Source organism: Eschrichtius robustus, chromosome 5 (genome assembly GCF_028021215.1).
Source record: "Eschrichtius robustus isolate mEscRob2 chromosome 5, mEscRob2.pri, whole genome shotgun sequence".
NCBI classification, from domain to species: Eukaryota; Metazoa; Chordata; class Mammalia; order Artiodactyla; family Eschrichtiidae; genus Eschrichtius; species Eschrichtius robustus.
In genome coordinates this window covers 43542864-43556768 of record NC_090828.1, presented here as the reverse complement: position 1 = coordinate 43556768, position 13905 = coordinate 43542864, and the positions used below count along the sequence as shown (strand labels likewise).

The 13905-nt window shown below is 45.4% G+C and overlaps 1 protein-coding gene across 3 annotated transcripts in view; it reads left to right on the top strand.

Annotated features, from left to right (window-relative positions):
• Positions 1–420: 420 nt before the first annotated feature.
• MYO1B (myosin IB) overlaps positions 421–13905 on the top strand; it is a 182088-nt gene continuing 168603 nt past the window's right edge. For all 3 annotated transcript variants that reach the window (XM_068544761.1, XM_068544760.1, XM_068544759.1), the window contains exon 1: positions 421–663. The gene's annotated coding sequence lies outside the window, so the exon portion shown is untranslated. The remainder of the gene's footprint in view (positions 664–13905) is intronic.

Here is a 13905-nt window from a genome sequence, read left to right as displayed (position 1 = left end):
CAGGTTGGCTTCCAGTTGTCATTCCCCGCGGCCCCCCTCCTCCCCCACCTCCGCCCCGGCCCGCTCCCCATGGCTTGCCTCTCCAGTTATTGTATTTGTCGTTTGATGTTAATAAATCCGGGAGTGAGAAAGGTAGAAGAGCCGTGCCTTCCGTGGGGCTGGGAGGGACGCCTCTCCTTCCTCCGCTTTTCCACTCCTTGCCCCATCCAGGCTGGCCCCGGGGGCGGAGGCTGCACCCGCGCTCACCGGGGGGCGCTGTGCCGCCGGCACCGAGCGGCCGGAGGTGAGTCGGCTGGGAGGCGGCGGCTCCCGGTCCTGCCGGCGCGCAAAGAGGCGAATCCCAGGCTGCGAGGTCGCCGCCCCCGCCCCTCGGCCGGCCCCTCCGCCCGCGGGGTAGAGGGGAGTGGCCGGGCGCCTCCCGCCGCAGCGCAGCACTCTGCAGCGGCAGCGCACTCTGCAGCCGGGCGCGCACTGGAGACTCGGCTGCCGCGCGTCGCGGTGGTGTGGGAGCGCGGGCGCGAGGGGCCGGCAGCCGCTGGGCAGCGTCCGCCAGCAGCGTCCGCCGAGCAACTGCGCGGGAGCCCCGCAGCCTCGCGGAGGGCCCGCGTCCCGGAGCGCGCCGGAGGGGGAGGACGACAAGGAGTCGGAGTGGCGCCCGGCGAGGTAGCGCGAGCGCTTTCCCTCTCTCCCCTGCCCTGCCCGCTCGGTCCTTTGTGCCCGGGGTCCCCGTGGCCCCCGCCGCAGCTGACACGGGTCAGCGGGGTCTGCGGTCTCTTCTCGGGGCCAGGCGGCGCTCCGACGAGAACCGCGCACGCTGGAGGTCGGGCAGGGTGGTCGCGACTCCGCGGTTGCTTCGGGGGCGGGTGGGAGAGTAGAGGGCGCTAAACTAAGTTGTTCTTACTTTGCCCCATCTCCTTCGTACCTGTGGGCAAAGTGGAATCCAGGTCTTCCTGGTGTTCACCGACACCCCTCCATCTCTCTGGCCCACAGCTGTTTCCTGGCCCCCTGGTTCTATGGAAGGACACGGGGTGGCCTCCTCCGGGAAGGAAAGCGGAGGGAGAACAATGGGGCGTCCTGGGGAGTGGGGTTCAGGTGCGGCGTGCCCCGGCGGCAGGGGATAAGGGGCCCAGGACCCGACGGGGCATCCTGCGCATGCAGCTGAGCTATGCTCCTTTGTTCCGCCGCAGCGGAGGGGGCTGCCTTGGGTCTCGTTTCCTGCCCGGGATGGGATTGATTCACGGTCCTAGAGAGGGAAGGGGAGGGGGCGGGGCTGGAATGGAAACCAGATTAGGAACGGGAGTCCTGGAGGGTTCTTGCTGGGCCGGGGCAGAGGGTTGGGGAGTGGGTGATGTGAGTGCACTGGAGAGTTGATTACAGACACACAGCATTTTGTCCACGGGCTTGCTGTGTGGGTTTCTGGAGCTTATTTGCAATGCTTTGTTCAGGCTGCTGCCGAGCGTTTATTGCTTCAACAAGTTGTGTACTTCCCTGACTTCTAGGCGCTCCCAATGTTAGTTTGCTGAAATCAAATCTTCTTAAGTACAGTGGAAGAAGACTTTTTTTTTTTTTTTTTTTTTTTTGTGGCTCAGGGTATTTGTGTGTATGTATGTGCCTGTGTATGTATGTGCCTGTGGATCCGTGTTTGTAGCTAGTAGATATTGGCTTGAATGGGTAGGAAGCAAATTTTATAGCATTGATTTTGACATAGAATAATTTTCTCCGTTGTAATATAGTAAAACAATTTTCCAGGAATGTTTGGGGGGAAACCACTAGAAAATTAGACATTGCTAAATAAATGAATCAGATTAGGTAACACTGAATTGAAAAACCCTTTATAGTCTTTCCCAGAAAACGCATCATACACACCACCCTCTGGGTTTTCAGTTGAGGAGTCATGACTTCTGTGCTTTCACTCCCCTAATGTGGGTCATCTGGACTAGGAAAGAACAGTTACCATTATGGTGAATGGGAATTATTTTTAGGGGGAGGTAGAATTGAATGTAATGTGTTGGGCATATGTTAAGTGACCCTTTCCTAGATTGGAATCAAGAAGCCCAGGAGGATTGGTTGACCTCGGGAGGGAGCCAGGGTGGATTGAATGATGAGTGTTTTTTGAATGGAGTATTCCAAGCAAAACCGTTTTGGGAGGAGGCTGACATTTCCAGGCATTCATGGTTTGTGCCTATGGGACACTGGTGGAAGGATCCCAAAGCTGGGCTGAAGGTTAGAATTACTGTGGTGATAGTTGAGGAGATATTTAGCTATAGTAGTCTGGCTGAGGCAGGGCTGGGAAATGACCTAGAGCTGCTTCTTTGACAAGTCTGAGGGCCCACCGGTAAACCACCGCATTGGCTATTCATTTTAAGACAACCAAGTTTGAAAGTCTCTTAGCCTTAGAAGGGGAATGAAGAGCTTACTCCCGGGGAAAAAAAATGTTTCCTGCCCACTAAGTGGTAATGGAAAAGAGCTGTACCAGCTACCGTGAGGGTTTGTCTTTTTCTTGGAGGATGTGGTCAGATTTTCAGGCCAGGCTGGAAAGCAGTGGGATTTGTCCTCCGGAGCCATTATGATGTGCAGTTGAAGTGGGATGTTGTCCAACTGTCAAGCTGTTTGTCATTATAACTAACACACTGCCTGGCAAAACATTGTGCCATGGGCAGCGAACAGAGGGAGACTTACTTCGTTATCGTTGTCTTGCCATTTTGGACTTTTCGTTTATGTTGTGAATTGTTTTGTAAAATATAGCACAATTGGATTCCTCCCAAGTACTCATTGGAATATACATTAACAAAATGCAAAGCATAAGATTACTGCTACCAAAGACACGGATGGGGAAGCCTCTTAAATAGTTGGTCTCTGGCTGCAGGCCGTCCGATGGATTCCCCATGTGTGATGAGGCTGGCTGCAAGCTGCACCCCCTTCACGGGATGGGATGAAACATCACTTTGTCAAGCCTGGAGTTAAAGACTGACTCTCCCTGGTTGCTTCGCGGTTATGCAAAGCAACGAGGAGCTTCCGACATCAGTGGGGAAGGAGTGGGGTGTAGGAGTGGGCCAAGAGGGGAATCCTCAGAATGTAGGATGTTAAAGGTTTTTAACATTTGTCCTCCTTTTGGGCGAGATTCTTCTCTTGTCCCCCTCCCTTCTGCTATTTTCAATAGCTGGACCTTCGGATTTTAATTAAACAGCCTAACAGTAGTTAAAGCTGTCATTTAGTATTTACTGTGTGAAAAGGGTTTTACACACATTATTTTATTAATCCTCACAACAACTTGGTAAAGTGGGTATTATCTCCATTTTACAGTTGAAACTGAGGCCCAGGGAGTTTGGTAACTTGCCTAGTTGTGTAGGTAACTAGTAAGGGGTGGAGGTGAGATTTGAATTCCAATCTCTGATTCCACGGTCCACACTGTATGGTATGATATCTTTTAATACTAGGAATGACAGCAATTTGATTGTTTATTTGATTAGCCCTTTGCAGATTTCAAATCACTTTCACATATATTAGCATAATTGATTCTTTCAAAAACCACTGTGAGATAGGTTTGGAAGGCTAGATTAGTGACATCGCAACTTTTCAAACTGTATTGTTCAAAAGCTTTGCTGTTTGATGGCCTGTGTGAATAAACTTTAAGTGAATGAAACTTTAAAAAGTTAGGCTGCCAATGTCTAAAACTAAGTTTTTTTGAGGGGGAGAAGGGGACATTTAAAAGTGGTGCAATGGAGTAGACTTATAGTCATTTGATATTTATTGAAATCTATTTTAGCCCTTTTTATCTCCCAGCCTTTATTAGAACACTGCACTTTGCTTCTTTACTGAGACCCAATGCCAGAGTGTCTTTTTAGAAGAGGAATACGAGGGAAGGAATGTGATTATAAAGAGGAAGTGGGACATCAGAATTGGAGTCATACACAGCAGCAGGCCGTAGATTTTCCCAGCACATGCTTTTTGTCCTGGCAGTCGCCTTTTACAGAAGACATTCTTCCTTAGGGAAGTGTCAAGGGTCTTTCTTTACAATATCCTCTGAGATCATCACATTTCTGAGCTCTGTGGGAACACACATTCCACAGGATTTCTGTGCTCATCTTTTCCCCACAGGGGAAGTGAACAAGCTTAGGCATCCACGTGAAAGTGGAATGGAAGTGGTATCCGTCCTTGGGGTGGAAAGGAGTATGGTGCCAGGCAGGAGTCACCTGACCTTGACCCAGGGGTGACCGCCGAGTGCAGGAGCAGAGTGGATTCGAACACTTGGCGTCATTGATTATTTATGGATTTCTCAGAATGCTCCCGGGCAAATGGAAAAGTCAGTATTGGTTTTTTTTGTTCTTAAGTTAAGACTACGAAGACTGGAAAGTTCTACCTTTACTTTTTAAATTATTTCAAGCTAAGACATCATTTGGGGTCTTCAGAGACTGTGGTATAGGTGCAGTAACTTTTCTCTCCTGAGGCCATTAGATTCTCATCCATTGGATATTTAGAGGGGATGCACACACGTGGTCTGCTGAGTTCTAACAGGGAGCGCTTTCCAACTTACCAGCTGAGAAGGATGAAGGATGCTCTTATAACCTGTTGTAGGTTTCTTTTCAGTTGCCAGTGTCTTCATCAATTTGTATTGTATTAAGCACACAGTTGATGCAAGGCTATGCATTAAAAAGCAGCAAAGGAAATCCATTGTGTATCAAAGGATGTAGCAGGGCAGTGCAGTGTGCACAGAGAGTGGATGTTGGTGAGATGACTGTGACAGCCGTGGTGACCAAGGCCACGCCAACACATGCTACTGAGACAAAAGCATGCGAGTGGGAGGAACCCAAACACTGCCTGTTCCTTCTTTGTCCTGGGTTTTATTTCCCCCAACCTCTGATGGTGCCAAAGGGGTCGGGTCTCTGAACACCTGCCTCTGAAGGCTGGATTGGTTGGGATGTTAGGAAGCCTCTTTCTGGTGAATTCCTTGCCCGAGGAGAGAGGAGAGGATCCTTTTTTGGACCCTGAGGGTGTATAAAGTACCATTCCATGGGAGAAGGTGTTGAATTACGTGGTCGGCCCTGGTGTACAGCAAATCCTTGGTGTCCTCCTGCTTTCTTCCCTCCCCACCTGCCAGTGTCCCAACCGTCCTCATCCTGGTTCAGCATGGCTGTTGATTCAACCCCACTAAGGCTGTTCATAGACTTCAGGCATATTTGCATAGTGGACAAGAAATGCCAAGTCCCCAAAGAATTATATTTTGTTACATGACATTCATGCTGCTGTCATTAAGTAGTGGGTGCTGCGCTGTGTCAGGCTGCGTCCTGGGTACTCTCTATAGCCTGTTTCATTTAATCCTCATTGCTCTCCTTCAGTAGGAGATGTCTGTAGTTGGGAGAGTTGGGTAACGTGCCCAGGGCTAGTAGAGATCAAGCCCAAGACTGTGTGCTTTACAGAACAACGTGCTGCCTCGTGGGACAGTGTTCTTGGAAGCTCTGGGCCACTTTAAGGAGTGAATTTTACGGAGTTAGAGAGTGAGCCCACCCTGACAGTCTCTCTCTTCCTTTGTCCCCTGAAGTCAGGGTTCCTGCGTGTGTCCTTGGTTGGACCAGGGCTGAGGATCTGGTTCAAATGCTCCTGGGTTGCTCTTTTTTTTCTGGGTCTTGTGCTTGGCAGCCCTGCATTATTCTCCTCCCCCAAGTGAGGGGGACTTCTCACCCTCTCCTGGTCACTGCCTTCTCTGTGGGAATCTGCTGGCCTTCTGGGGATTTTCAGGGGGTTTGTCTGATCTCTGGTCTCCAGTCTTTCCAAGCACAGTATGCTGCTGGGCATCCAGTCAGAGCTCAGGGTCTGATGCATGTGGCTGAATTGGTGGGAGCACCACTGCAGAGCTGGAACTTAGGGGATAAGACTTTGGACAAGGCAAGGAAGAAAAGAATTGGTATAGAATTTATATTCGTCCAAGATAGGCAGTTTTTGAAATTGAGGTCTGGAGATAAGTGAAAACTGACATTCTTCCTTTGCTTATCAGATAAACAACAATGCTGAGCTTCTAAAAATACCAGGTGCTTGGCTTTCCTAGATAGCTTGGAGAGGCAGGAGGAGACCAGGTCTCTGCTTTCCAGGGACTTTCTGATCAATCCTGCGTGGACTCAAGATGCTTTGAAGTTACACAGATGGCTTCATTTTGCTGTGTTAAAATGAAAATACAATTCAAAATTGTACTTCACAAGTTTTTAGACTCGTTAAAAAAAGAATTCAGCATCCTTGAAGAGACTTGAGAAAATTGCATTGAAAGGACAATGGAACGGACCAGGTTATTCGTTATTGGTTTCATTATTGTGTGTGCGCATATTATTTGCCTGCTCATTTTCACTGGTTTCGCGAAAGCATTCTCTGCACACTTCAACCAAAAAATTAAAAACAAACCAAAAACCTTGATTGAAAAACTCCTGCTGGCCCCACTTACTTTTGCCACTGTGCACCTTCTCTCTCCTCCCTCAGTGCTGCTTCCTTTTAAATTCTATATTATTAGACTCTGAAGCGCTATTTGCAATGTTCAGATTGCAAACAGGCTCAGTTCCTAGCTGCTCATTCTTTCCTTTGAAAGTGCTTCAAAAGGATCATCACTATTTTATTCATTTTAGAGTCCCTGCCTAAATGCTTTTAGGAAAAGTTTAATTTTTATAAACATTGGGCCTAGGCCAATTTTCATGGCTCGTTTTTTTTGCAGTCCTCATGCAGTCTGCTTACAGTTGTAATAAGTTGACTACAGTTTTGATTTACCCCTGATGTGGTGGGCTGTCTAGCAAAAAGTCCTCACTTGCTTGAACTCTTCAGGGTGTTGAGAGGTATTCATAAAAATATATGAACTGCCACATTGGGTCAGATTCAGGAATCTGCTTTCTGCAGAGGCAGAATACTAAGTATTCTGTGACATTGGAGGAGGGGGCTGGAGTAAGACTTTATAGCTTTAGTAGGTTTTGGGGCTCTCTCTTCAACATCTATAATTGCATAATCTCTTAAAAACCTCTCATCCATATATTTAAACTCATATATTCAGATTCTTGAATTGTTTATTTGTATCCTATATTTAAACATTTCACACCTCCTTTAAAGGTAGGACTTGACTGTATTGGTATTTTGACTTCAAATGTTTAATTTTTGGAATGGTAGAGTGATGAAGTTGAAAGGGCCTTTAGACCACCACCGTAACCACTTACTTGTATCTGAGAACCGCTCAGGCTCAAAAGGTTAACCATGGTCAGATCTGGCACTGGACTCCAAGGCTTTTAACTTCTTGCTCAGTTTTCTTTTCTAGGGGAATATCTCACTGTCTCTCCAAACCCATCGAAATCCATGTTTAGTGCCCATTACCTAACAGTTGATCGTCTTTGACGTAACTGTGCTAATAGCATTCTTACCATCATCTTGACTTTGGATTTCAGAAGCATCACCGACTTCTCTATTTTCTGTGACTCTTACATCCATCCAATCAGTTACAGTGTTTGGTTGATTGTTGCCTTTTATTTTCAAATCCTTAAACCTCTATTCTGGTTCAGACCTTTAAAAGGCTGGTTTACTAGAATACAGCATTTCCCAAAATGGGTTGTTCCATGAAAAGTTCGTAAATGTTACTGTAGAAAAGCGTTCCTTGGGCAAGTAGGTGTTGGTTAAATAACATTTTAAACAAGTTTCTTTAAATAAACTTAAAAAAATAAGTTTCTTCTTTACAGAAGGCCTTATCACGGACTATTATTTGTGACCGTGCACTGTGGATCTCCAAGAGGGAGATAGGGTATGCACATGTCCCAACTTATGTGACCGGTGTCCCACTTTTTGGCAGGATCATTGTGTAGATAACACTGCTGTAGTCACTTCATTGTACCGTTTGTAGATCCATCACTGTCTGGCTTTCTATGGGAATATGTGTTCTCTGTGAGCCATACTTGGTTCTCTCTCAAATATGTCTTCTGCTTTTTTACCTTATTTTTCTCCTGGATCTTTCCTTCGCCCTGGAAGCCCCTCTCTACCTATTACCCCTACACATCTCTCACAACCCAGCTTTTCTGAACTTGTAGCATTTACTGTTTCACAACTTAAAACGGAGACAATATTTGAAAGAGTCAAAACATTGGAAGTAACATTGCATACCCATAATAGTTAAATTACTGGAATTCACACAAAATGCCGTTTTCCATATTTGTGTCAGTTGATGAGTCAAACGCACATCACATTCTTCTCGCTCCCTCAACACAGGTTAACTTGCACATATATTCTCCAAGCATGTGGCTTGTTTATTTTTCAAAAATTTTGTGTTATTGGAATTGCATTCCATTTATATAAAAATTTAGAGAGAATTGAGATCTTTATGGTCTCATGGCTTCCGGTCTGCAACCATATATACCTCTCTATTGATTTAGGTCTTTTATGTCCTTCAATGAAGTTTTATAATTTTATGTGTAAAAACTCTCTCACATCTTCTGTTAGACTTGTGCCATGGTGCTTTATGGTTTTTATGATCATTGTGAGCAGAATTGTTTAACACATTTCTGTTTGGTGTTGCTGGTATACAAGAATGGGATTGATTTTGTATTTGTTTATTGATGGGTTCTTGATTGATCGCATTTCAACTTGTGTTTGCTATAGGAGCCTGGAGTCGGGTGGCATTTCTAATAGAGCGTGATATAACAAACCTGTAATGGAAATGTCATAACTCACCGTAATTTAAAAATAATATGTGATACTTTTAGAAGTAAGGGGAGGAGGGGGTTGTTTTTGTTTCTTTAATGCAGTCATGTATTCATTCATCAAATGTTGGGGTGCCTAGTGTGTGCCAGGCACCGTACTAGGCACTGAGTCTTTAATGGTGAGCAGAGCAATTGTGTTTCTGTCTTCATGGAATGTGAGGGGAGAGAGACATTGCGGAAGTGAATCTAGATATTTATGACATATTTATGAATTGTGATATTTGCTATGAAGGGAAAGGACAGGATGCTGTGAAAATAAGAAAGATGGGGAGGGGACACTCTGGATTGGGGGTAGAGGGAAAGCCTGTCTGAGGAAACAGGCATTCATGCAGCTGCCTGAAAGGTGAGTTGGTACTGCTGCAGGAAGAGAAGGATGGTAGAGCTTTCCAGGCAGTGAAGAACGGGCCCAGAAGCCCTGGGGTGCAGTTCTGCTCTTAATGATAGATTGATGGAAATTTTAGTAATTAATGACTTAAAAAGTGGTACTTCTTAGTAAATCATCATAATAGTGGTATTTAGTAGTGTTTAAGTATGATGACATGAAAATGTTTATTTTGGGCCAGTATGTTCCCCTTCCTCCTCAAATGAAACTGCCCAAGTAAAGAGTGTGCTGCCTCTGTGACGGGGCTTGAGTGGGGCTACTGCCCATCCCCCAACCCTCCCTCTACCCCTTGAGAGCTGCCATTGCCCTGAGTACTAGTGGCTGCTGGGCACACCAGTGTCCTGGGTTCTGCACTATTGGACTGGGTCTTGCTCTGAGGTCTGGAGAAGCCCTTTCTCTCCTCCTGGGAGGGCTCTTGAGCAGGGCCACCTTTGGCCCTTTCAGTGTCTCAGCCCTCTCTCTCCCCTTTCTCTCTGGCACCTTCTCTAGAGACACACTGAGGGCTCTGATGTGAAAAGGGTGGGGTGGGAGGAGGGGTCTGGTCTGAGTTATGCACACCTCATTCCACCTAGAATCGCCATGCATCAGTCATCAAGGCTTTGCACCTGGGGCAGGCGCATCAGAGCCTGGTTCTCTTACGTGGCAGTGAGTCCTCGCTCGGTGGGAAGCAGTGTGGTGCAATGGTGATGGGCTGTGCTCTGGGGAAAGTATTGGGTTTGCAATCTGACTCTGTTTAGCAGCTCGTGTCCTTGGGCACATAGCTTAATCTGTCTCTGCCTCTGTTTTCTCACCTGCAGTATTTGGGTAATAGTAGAGCCTTCTTCCTTGGGTTGTAATAAGGATTAAATGAGTAAACACACTTAATGTTCATAGAATAAATAGTGTCAGGCACAGAGCAAGCGTGCAGTATAAATGTTAGTTGCTACTCCTCAGTCTTTTCTGAAAATGGATTCCTGGAGTTCTTCCTCCTCTTCCCCAACCAGATATTCAGATCTGTTTGACTCCAAGCAGTGCATATAATTTATGATTTGATACGGGGCTCTAGTTTCTCCTCTGAAAAATATATAGGAAGAAAGATGGCAAAGAAACCAAAATGTTAACAGTGATTGTGTTAGTGTAGTAGATAGGGATGACTTACTTTTACAACCCTCTTTATTTTCTGCATTTTCTGTAATCTGGTTATGTTACCTCTGAACTAATAACAATACAAAAAAATCTTATGAAAAAGCTCAGGCTGCAGTTGCCTAAGCGGTTCACTAAAGTGGAGCCGAAGAGAGTGGCACGCCTGGGGTCTGCCTGCTCTGATTGTATTTGCAGGTGGAGTAGTTTCCCATTTATGCTTATAGTTGCAGGAACGCAACAGTATTTAACAGTCTTCAGCAGATGTATCCCAGGAAGTTAGAAGATGGGGATGTGGATCCTTGTGAAACTCTTCTTTCTTTGAATGTTTCTTTTTCTGTCATTATTTTCCCTTTTTTGTCTCTTGCTCTGCTCCCTGGGAGTGCCTCTGGCCATCTGTTACTCTCTTTGGTCTCCTCTTACTCCCCTCCCCTTGAAAACCACTCCTTTCAATACCCCATCTTTCTCCTTTACTTGCTTGTCACATGGAAATGATGCACACATTTCTACAATTCCAAGTAAAGACTACATTTTATTTCTCATTTTTAATCGTAAAAATAAATGTAACTTTTCACCTTCAAAAATCTACATTAAGTTGCCTTTTGTTAACTCATACCTAGAATTAATTAATTAACTTACTAACTCACTAAAGTCTGGGGGAGTCTGTGATTTCCTAAAAGCACCGGGCATCTTGGGGGACTTGGGAGACTGAAAGGAAGGGGAGATTGAGGGGATGCTGAAGCTGAATTTTTCCTCTTTCCTTATTTTGCTGAGGATCATCTGTGTGGCTACCATTTAGTTATGTCTCAGAATTTTTTAAGTTTTCCAAACTGAAAGAACCGAATTCTGGAAAATTACCAAAATACATTTTTAGAAAGAGAACTTTGCCAAATTTGGCACATTTCCTTAAAAGCCCATTGATTTCAATTACTTTTTAAAAAGTTCAGTGAGCTTTCCAGTTTTCCTTTCATGTGCCTCTTCTTGAATAATTGTGAGTGGAGAAATGGGCTTTCCTGCTAAGTTTGTTTTATCTACAGGAATTTATTTTTAAGCAGTGGCTTTCTGTAAGTATCTCAAAATTATACCGACATGGATTTCAAAGAAAGTATGACAGCATGTTGCTACTCAACAGAATAGCTATTTACTTGAGAAATATTGCTAATTCCAGTGAGATTTCACAGTCGAATGTAAAATCTAGTAGAGGGGATTTAAATTAAGGGATACCTTCCTATACCTTATTCCATAGTTTGTAGTGTTTTTCATCTCCAACCACAAATGCCTAATTTGAACATAAATATTTATGCGCATTCTCTCTCTGCTGTAAGGAAGTCTAGTTTAGTTAGGGTAAAATCTGGATTTATAGAATGGGTATAACTAGGATTTAGTATTCACTATTCAAAAGGATTCATCAGAGGAGTACTTTAAATTAGAAGCAACATGTATACCACTATTGAGTAAGGCAGCAGTTGTAAAAGGTCTGTATTATCACAGGCCCACTAGGTACAGACGTGATCTTGCGTCTTGTCTGTTTCACTTCATATGCCCCAATACATGGAGGAAGAGAAATCTGTTGGGTTAGGTGACATGTCCGTGCCACAGGTGTTGAGAAATAATGGTAAAACTGTCAGCCCAACCTTTATACTTGCTGTTTGTTGCAATTGAAAATAGAAACAGAAAAGTATAGGTAAAATGCTACAGGAAACATGTTCCATTTTACGTCCTTCCGGGTGACCTGTTTTGTATCTCATGGACTCTGGGATGGAAGAGTTGACAAGTTCTCTCCTTGGATGGGAAAGTGCCCCTTCCTTACCTGGCAGTCAGCGAGCCTGTCAGACCCTGGGTGCAGCGGGGGCTTCACCTTCTGTGATTCCGCTTCCAGCTTTGCACTTGCCCTCTTGGCAGCAGCTCGCGTGTGGTGATCTTTTCTTACGAGAACAGTTAATGACCATGGCAGATGCTGGGAGCCCACTTCTGCAGTCTTGCAGCTGTTTATGTGTCCAGTTGGACTTCTTGAAAGAATTAATTTTTAGGATCTCACGCTGAGGGCTACAAGTATAATAGGATTTAGGGGGAAACGTTATTTTGTGGGAGTTCGTTTTGGATGTTGCAACAGATGTAACATGAAGGTAGCATGGCAGCTGAAGGGAATCCTGTAGTAAAATTCCCATTTATCCTGAAACCAGGCAACTCAGAAAGTCCAAGATTACTAACACTCACTTTTGGATATTTTGTACTAAAAAATCATCTTAAGAACAAACATTACAGGAAGTTTGGAAAGTGGAACTAAAAAGACTCTTCTTGAGTTAACTAACTCTTAAAATATCAACTATGGTCATTTCTGAGTATTCCTTTCCAAGTTTTCTATGTGTGTGTTTTGGAATGATTGTAATCATCGAGTTCATATATTTTCTGTATTGCTGCGGGTTTCGAGATAAATTTTATAGTTGTGTATTCCACTGAGTACCGTAATTTCCTGAAACACCTCTTTTTTATTGGGCATTTGGGTTGCTTCCACCACTTTGCTGCTGTAAATAATAATACTGTGATGAACATTTTTGTGCATATAACCTTTTCTCTATTTGGGGTTTTTTTCTGACAGTAGCTGTTGAGAATGAGCTGATTGGGTCAATGATTGTGGTGACTGTTGTGATGTACCCCTCTTTAAGCAGTGGGGTGGATGTAGTGACTGGATTGGAGGGGGCAGGGGAAGTGGTGGTCTGGGATGACTCCCAAGTTTCTGGCCTGTGTGATGTTGGGTATGGTTGTCACAGACAGGCTGAAGGGGGTGGGTTGCATTTGGGAGGTGGGGCCTCCAGGCAGAGATGGAGGTTCAGCAGACGCTGGGGCTCAGGGACAAGCCAGGGCCTGAGGTGTGGATGGAGGAACTACCAGCATCTTGGTGTGGTCGAAGCTGTGGATGTTGAGAGGACCACTTAGAGGGCGGAGGGAGAAGAGGGGAAGGTGGGTGATAGAAGTCTGGGAGACATTATTTTGTGACAAGTGGAGGAAGGAGAAGCCACTAAGGAGAATAAGGAGTGGTGGGGTGGGAAGTGAAGAGCCAGGGAGAAGTGGCCAGAGGGAAGCCAGGGCAGGAGAGAGTTTTAAGGAAGGAGTGCACGGGCAGCAAACAGGTGGTAACATTCTACTTGAAGATGTTTCAGTTGGCACATGCCGAGTGAGCTGTGGGTGCTTAGGAAGGGTGGCAACTGTCAAAAGGTAGGCTGTGTCAAAAGCTTAGCGGTGGAGGAAGAGAGAAGTAGGCAGTCTTACCAGGGCTTATAGGACGGTATATTAGTTTGCTTGGGCTGCCATGACAAAATGCCACGACTGGGTATCGTAAGCAACAGAAATACATTTTCTCACCATTCTGGAGGCTGGAAGTCCAAGACCAAGGTGTCAGCAGGTTTGGTTTCTTTGAGGCCTCTCTCCTTGGCTTGCAGATGGCCACCTTCTCACCGGGCCTCGTATGCACATCCCTCAGTCTGTGTTGGCTGTGTCCCTGTCTTCTCTTTTTATAAGGACACCAGTCATGTTGAATTAGGACCCACCCTTATGGCCTCATTTTAACTTAATCACCTCTTTAAAGGCCCTATCTCCAAGTACAGTCCCATTCTGCGTTCTGGGGGTTAGGGCTTCAACATATGAATGTGGGGAGGGGGTGACACAGTTCAGCTCCTAACAGATGGATTCTAG